Source organism: Hydra vulgaris, chromosome 11, assembly GCF_038396675.1.
Source record: "Hydra vulgaris chromosome 11, alternate assembly HydraT2T_AEP".
In the NCBI taxonomy this organism is placed as follows: Eukaryota; Metazoa; Cnidaria; class Hydrozoa; order Anthoathecata; family Hydridae; genus Hydra; species Hydra vulgaris.
Window position 1 is genome coordinate 24,390,001 of NC_088930.1, and position 7,500 is coordinate 24,397,500.

General features: G+C 30.2%; 1 protein-coding gene and 1 long non-coding RNA gene across 2 annotated transcripts in view; one reads left to right on the plus strand and one right to left on the minus strand.

Annotated features, from left to right (window-relative positions):
- LOC100212348 (phosphatidylinositol phosphatase PTPRQ) overlaps window positions 1–7,500 on the minus strand; it is a 268,145-nt gene that overhangs the window by 234,093 nt on the left and 26,552 nt on the right. The window lies entirely within an intron of this gene.
- Window positions 1–7,500, plus strand: part of LOC136087535 (uncharacterized) — a 15,312-nt gene that overhangs the window by 156 nt on the left and 7,656 nt on the right. The window contains exons 2-3 of the long non-coding RNA XR_010641852.1: window positions 253–309; window positions 472–601. This is a non-coding gene — a long non-coding RNA (uncharacterized LOC136087535). The remainder of the gene's footprint in view (window positions 1–252; window positions 310–471; window positions 602–7,500) is intronic.

A 7,500-nucleotide genomic window follows, 5' to 3' on the forward strand; every position in this document is an offset into this window, starting at 1 on the left:
ACTCATTGCTTTTTTAGTTGTTTTATATAATTAAAAAAACTATTATAGTTTTATATTAATGGTGAAGTACTACATCAAATAAACTTTTTTTTTATTTTTATTTTGGGATAGATAGTATTTTGAATCTGTTTATTGTATTATGATTGCCAAGATATATGTCGTAATCTATTTACACTGATTCTACATTTTAGTTTTTACATTTTTGTTTATATTTGTTTTACTAAATAATTACTAATTAGTATCTATTATTAGATAAAGATGTAGGCAAAGGATTTAATTTTATGACTACAGAGGACTCCGAAAAAGAATGTAAGTAATTATGTTGGTGAATGATTGTGTTTCTCTTTGCATTTAACTTTTCTTTTTTTTTTATATGGTAAAGAATCAATAAAATTTAATATTAACTAATGGTCATAGCTGATTTTAATAATACTGTCTAAATTTTTTTAAATTGTGATAATTTGATTTTAGGTGTAAGTTTATTTAGTAAAGTTCTGGTAGATCAAAGATAGAGGAATGATATGGTTTTAACTGGTTTTCATCTTATGAACGAAATACATTATATGATTTAAATTGATGGTTTATAGTTACACCTATTGAAGTAAGTTTAATTTAGTTAATTTATGCATGGAATTGTGACTATTTTTAGTTCTAAAATTTGACTTTCATAAAACTATATATATATATATATATATATATATATATATATATATATATATATATATATATATATATATATTTATATATATATATATATATATATATATATTTATATACAGTAAACTCCTGGTTAATCAAACCTCCAGGGGTATAAGAGTTTTACTTCAAATAACCCAAAATTCGAATAACTGAAAATGATCTTTAAAGTGACCTACTTTAAGTTACTTTCAAATTTTAATAAAAAAAGAAAGTAAAAAAAGAAAAGAGCCTTGGAATGAGGTGTTTCTTAAGTTTTATCCATGTTAAACATTAAATGTTTCACAATTTATTGAAAAAATAGTCTATTTTTTATTTTTTTTTTGTTCCTTAAATGTGTTTTTTTATCGTCAAGGAGAGCAAAAAATTGTTTTGAATGACCGAAATTTCTAATAACTGCATTTCTGCGTAACGGCATTTGCATGAGTTTGTTAAAGAAAATTCACAGGAAATGAAAATTGCTTCGAATAAGCAGAAAATTCTAATAAGTGCCATTTAGAATAACCGGGAGTTTACTGTATATTTATATATATATATATATATATATATATATATATATATATATATATATATATATATATATATATATATATATATATATATATATATATAGATCTATAGTTTGTTGGCTTTGGGAAGAGCGGAAGGAAAAAAGTGATTCTTACGCCAACACATACGTCACTTTTAATTACTTTTGACTTTCGTCCAACATTTCCGTGTTGGACGAAAGTCAAAACCATTAATTTAATTACAAATTAATCGTTTTTTAAAAAAACCACAAAAACGCAAATTTAATTGACCGGAATGTTTTTAAAAACATTCTGAATGTTTTTAACAATATAAACAATGTTTTTATTTTTATTTTTTTTAATAAAATGTTTTTATTTTTATTTTTTTTATTAAAATGTTTTTATTTTTATTTTTTTTACTGTAAATCATGCGCGGAGTGTTGCTACATCGACTATCTTATAGCCTGACTCGCAAGGGAGTGCTGCTACATCGACTGACAAATAGCCTGACTCGCAAGGGAGTGCTGCTACATTGACTGACAAATAGCCTGACTTGCAAGGGAGTGCTGCTACATCGACTGACAAATAGCCTGACCCGCAAGGGAGTGCTGCTACATCGACTGAGGGTTTGGTTGGGGCAGTCAGTCTATCATTATTAAAAAAAAAAAATTCCGGTCTTGAATTTTAAGTTTTACTTTTTGTCAACAAAATATGGAAAAAACTTTCGGACAACATCTAAGGGTTCTATATATTTTTATATATGTTTATATATATATTTATATATATATATATATATATATATATATATATATATATATATATATATATATATATATATATATATATATATTAGGGTGGGTCATTATGATGTAAATGTTAAGTTAGGGTTGTGAAACATTACTAAAATGTTGCATTGCAGTCTACTTATGAAAAAAACTCCTTTTTAAATGAAATTGAAGCGTGTCTTGGATCCGCAACCTTGGGAATTAAAATTACTGTATAATCGTATAATGTAAATACACGTGGTTTAATGCTATATTCCATTACTCGACATCTTGTTACATTAAATTTAAAAATGCAAGTAGTTGTTAAAGGAGAAATAGTCAGAGTGTAGTAGGCAACCCATAACAGCAATTTGTTTCAGTTATTTGCTATTTGTTATGGCTCAAAAAGTCAGATTTAGAGTCAATTTTCGGTAACTCTGCTCGAGATTTACGACACTGCAAAATCATTCCATGTCGTGATTTGTGCCCGAAAACTTTCATAGTTGTTGCTGAAATGTCTTTAATAGTACGTTCAACTGCCTGAGAATGGCATGGAATGCCACTCAAGACATCAACGTGGAACTGGAAATGTTCAAGATCATCATTAGAAACAGTTGATAAAAGCGGTGGTGGTGTTGCAATAGCAACAGACCAGTCAATTATTTTTATGAATGATGAAGCTTCCGGATCAAGCTTGATGCTTGATTTATCAAAGACACATATCTTGCTACTTTGTGATGTAGCTCGTGCGTCAATTATTTTGTCACACGAAAACTGACGAATTGATACATTTTCATCTGTAACTCCTCCAATAAGAATGTTCTCAGGATGAGCAAAATAGCATTTGTTTTGCAACACTGGTTCAAGAATTTTCCACTCTTCTTTCCCTAGTTCATAGCACTGCTTCATAAGATAAAAGAAGTTTCTTGCTCCGTCAAGGCAGGAAGAATGACGCTTTATGTTGAACCACGATGGCGCATAAACATTTAGGTTGAATCTTGTAATTCTTTGCAATGGTTTTGAAGGATTTTCCTTAGACATATACAATTGTAAAATACGATTGGCCTTTGTTAGCCACCTTGCATGGTTCAGATTTTCTGGCATAGCAGTCTGGAGGAACAATATTTGATCACAAGCAGTGTATCCCTGCTCAACAGCTAAGCAAGCTTTTAGAAGGTATATCTGATCAGAGCTTAAATTTTCTTGACATCAACACTTACATCCTCAACTTTACCAGGTATATGTTTAAAGTTCACAATATCTAAATCTTTTGGATCAAAATCAAGTGCAATGTCTATTTTACCTGTTGAAGTAGCTGGACCTGTTGAACGTCCACCATCCACAACAGAGAAATATTTTCTAAAAGGTAGTTCATTTGCATGTAACAAGCAGACCAACCATTGCAATGTTCTCCCAAGACCTTCTTCTAATTTTCTGATTACTCCATTATGTTGACCTGTGTTATTCACAGAACCATCGCAAACAACTGCTGCTAAAGTGTCTGATGATTTGATGTTGTTGATGCTCAATAATATCTCTTGTGCAATATCAACAGCTTTACTACTTTGTGGCGTGACATGATTGACATATTTGTTTTGCGGAAATGACACTATCACATAATGTTCTTCTTTGAAATTTCGTTGGACACCACTTGTTTTAACGGAAGTGATATCCTGCTTTCCATCAAATTCAATGCAAAGTATTTTTTGGACTTCAGCAGCATGCTTCTTAACTTCTTTTTTCCTCCACATATTTCTCTGACAACGAAGTTTTGCTGGATCAATAGCATTCTCTGGTGTTATAAGATCTAAATCTTTTAGTACAGCATTTGCTATTAGGCAAGCATCCCTGTTACTGATTTTATGCCTATCCATGGCCTTACACAACTCAGGATATTGTTTAGTGTTGTAAACCTTCATCTCTTCATCACTTGACATCTCATTATCACTTGACATCACTACATAACTTGACATCACTTTACCATCTGACATCTCAATTGGCAAAAATTCTTCATCTGGCTTTGACTGTTCATTATCACTGCAATATGTTTCATTTGGATCAATTTCTTTATCAAACTTCATTTTCTTATCTGTAATCGGTAAATTGCATGTTTTACTTCCTTTTTTTTCTCTCTTCTGCAGCTTAATTGTTTCTTCTTTGTCTACTTTTGCGATCAGAGTGTTTACCAAGCTCATGTACTTTGTTAATTAGTCTATTTATGCGAATAACTAAGCTGCTGACTGCAATGGTAGGAATACTTGCTTTGTTGTACAGTGCTTTAATTTCATTAGCTATGACTGTTGTTCTTTCAGTAACACTTGCGCAATTGTTATTTTTTAATAAATAGTCATATGCTTTGGAAAACATCAGCAGAAGTTGGCATTTGATTTTGTTGAATGGTCTAGGGTTCTCCAAGTATATTTACCCATGTTCAGTTTCACTTCTTGTTTTAACAGTAGCCATTTTTATTTTCAATTTTAACTAATTAAACTAAAACAAAAAAACAAACAACGTAATTTAAATGTAGTATCTCTCAGTATATATCTTATAATGAAGTACAGGATCATGTTATCGGAAGTCAACAAACAGCACTAACAGCTTTGTCTTATATTTCGTGGGTGCTCTAAACTTTTGCAAAGTTCTGTATACTATTAATAAAATATTATTAACATAAATCATCAAAAAACCTAAATCTTAATGCTTTTATCCTGCAATTATACAACTGTTGTAAAATAGCATCATTTTGACCTAATATAGTAAAATTCAAGTTAAAGTTGGCAAAACTAAATCAAATTTTTATTACATTTCTTTTACATATCATTAATAGACACAAAAAAATGCAACTTTATTTTCATGTTTCATAAAAAAAAAAAAAATTTGACCCACCCTAATATATATATATATATATATATATATATATATATATATATATATATATATATATATATATATATATATATATATATATTAGACTCATATTTTATGATTTTTCGAAATCGAACTCGCGAATCGATTTATAAATTGACTATTTGTATAAAAATAAGTTTGAGCAAAAAAAAAAAAAAAAAAATTTAATTTTTAGGGTCCCCGCCAGTTCGATTTTGGGCCAAAAATGATGGGTGTTTTAAAGGCCTGGCGGGGACCTTAAAATTTATCAAAATTTTTTTTTTATTCTTTTAAATGTTATATGTTGGATTGAATATTAATCACATAAATGAAGCATGTTGAAAAAATTAAGAAATTAGTCTACAGAATCTTTTAAAATTGGTGAAAAATCCAAATTTTCCATCTTAAAAATCTATTATTTATCACTCAATCGCGTATAAAAAACATTTTTGATTTTCTAATAAACTGTTTCCAACGCGAGATTCGATAACATAATTTTTTTAATAATAGTGTCAAATGAGGTATATACAGGTCTGAAAAAAAATTTCTTTTATCCTTCGAGGTAACCTAACCCTTACGCTAACCTTAATAGCCTAATAACAATTGTTTATTTTAGTTATTTTTATAATAAAAAAGACTTAATGAACTTACTGCAACATTGTTAAAAGTGGTATTGTTGTTATTAGTTTTATTGCCTCAAGATTAGAAAGTATATGGTAGCTTTTCAACTTTAAATGATTTTCTTGGTATTGTTGCAAAGATTTTTTGGTTTTGTAAAAAGTAAAAAATAAAAAAGAATGATATGTTTAAGTATAATTAAATAAAAAATACATATTTACAAATCAATATTACATCATTAAATAAAAGTCATCATTTAAAAACTATATTATCTATTTTGCAATTGCTTGATATGATAATTGCAAATCTTCTTTAGTCTTTGCCTTGTTAAGGTTTTCTCTCCTTTGGTGAATAGCTAGCAGTAAGTCCTGACGATCGTCTTCATTGTGAACGTTATTTACAAAGTCTGATACAACTTTAATAGATCTTTCAGAAACGTCGTTAACCACTGCAAGGTTGGAAACAAACTGGGAAAAAATCTTAAACTGTTCAATATACTCCCAGAGTGATGCCGGGCTGTTTAACCAAAGTTTATCATTTAGCTTAGTAAGGTTTAACAAACTAAATATGAACCAAGAGTTTTCTCCCACTAGTTGGGCAATACTTGGTGGTTTTTCTAGGTTAAAGTTAAGAGTTTTTAACAAATTTACTTTTTCGGAATGCCGAAAAAATTCAGGAACTGGTTTCGAAAAGACCATTTTTGCAACTTCTTCTCTCTCTGCAACAGAAATACCTTGGTCTAGAAGAGCCAGCGGAATTAAAGTTTCATCAAGGTACCATAAATGTGATTCCATTGAAACCATTGTGGCATCAATTCCATTTAAAATTGTTTCAGAATTCTGAACATATTGTTCTACGTAACCTCTATATTTTGTCATTTGCCAATAGGCTTTTATATCTTGGTAAGGCGCAGCGTAAGGTAAAGAGGTTTTTAAAAACCAGACGGTATAAAAGATTGAGATAAACTCAGCAGTAGACTGCACTTCGTTCTTTTGATCGTCTGTCAATTCATTAGACAAGTACAAACTCAATATCCGAATACTTGAGATAAATAAATAGCAATGGACAAAAAACGTGAATGAGACACGCACCCTGGAGCTTGAATTTTAAAATCTCTTTCAGGGCATAAGTACATTAGGGTTAGTTTCAATAACTCCTTGTAGTCTCCTCTGGGAAAAGTGTTTTTTTTTAGAGCAATCTCGCAATATTTTACAGCATCGAGTTTATGGATTTCTAAGAAAGTGGTAGCAATAGATTGAGTGTCATATTTTACAAACTTTGAAGAGTCAATGCTACTTTTAATGTCATTCCAGTTTAATTGGAACCGTTTAAACATTAGGTTTTCTGGAGATTTAGTTTTTCCACTGCACTGTCTTTCACAGAAGTGTTTTCAGTGTATCTCATAAACATGCCTCCTGCAAGCCAGCTCTAGTAGAATTGAGTTTTGTTTATGACTAAACCTGACATTTGTACCAGAAAGTCTTCCTGTATTTGTAGCTGTTGTATCAAAACATAAACCTTTCACGTCATCACATATTCCATACTCATCCAGTATTTTAACTAAAGCATCGTATTGACCTTGTCCAGTACCACGATCAATTGCTGGAATGCCAAGGAGCTTCATTTTACCATCAATATTTACCGAGACCGCAAATCGATCTCTTTTTGATTTTATACCTTCTGTGATGTCTTCGTAACTTTTCCATCAAAATGTGCTATTATGGGAAAAGTAGCTTTAGCGGTAGCAATTTTTACATTTTTCTTATATTGTTCAGCATTTTCCCGAATAGATTTTTTTTGAGCTCGCCAAATAGTTGAATGAGACACTGAAAAATCAGCCACATTTCTGCCTGAACTTACGATTAAATCCGTACATACATGCGCTAGATCTCTTGATGAAATATTTTTGAGACTGATGTCATGGCAATATCTTTAACAAAACCTTCCTTAACTCTTGTTTTGCGTTTACTTCGGGCCGGGTTGCGATAAATCAAAAGAAACATCTGATTCTGTACTCACGTCACTGA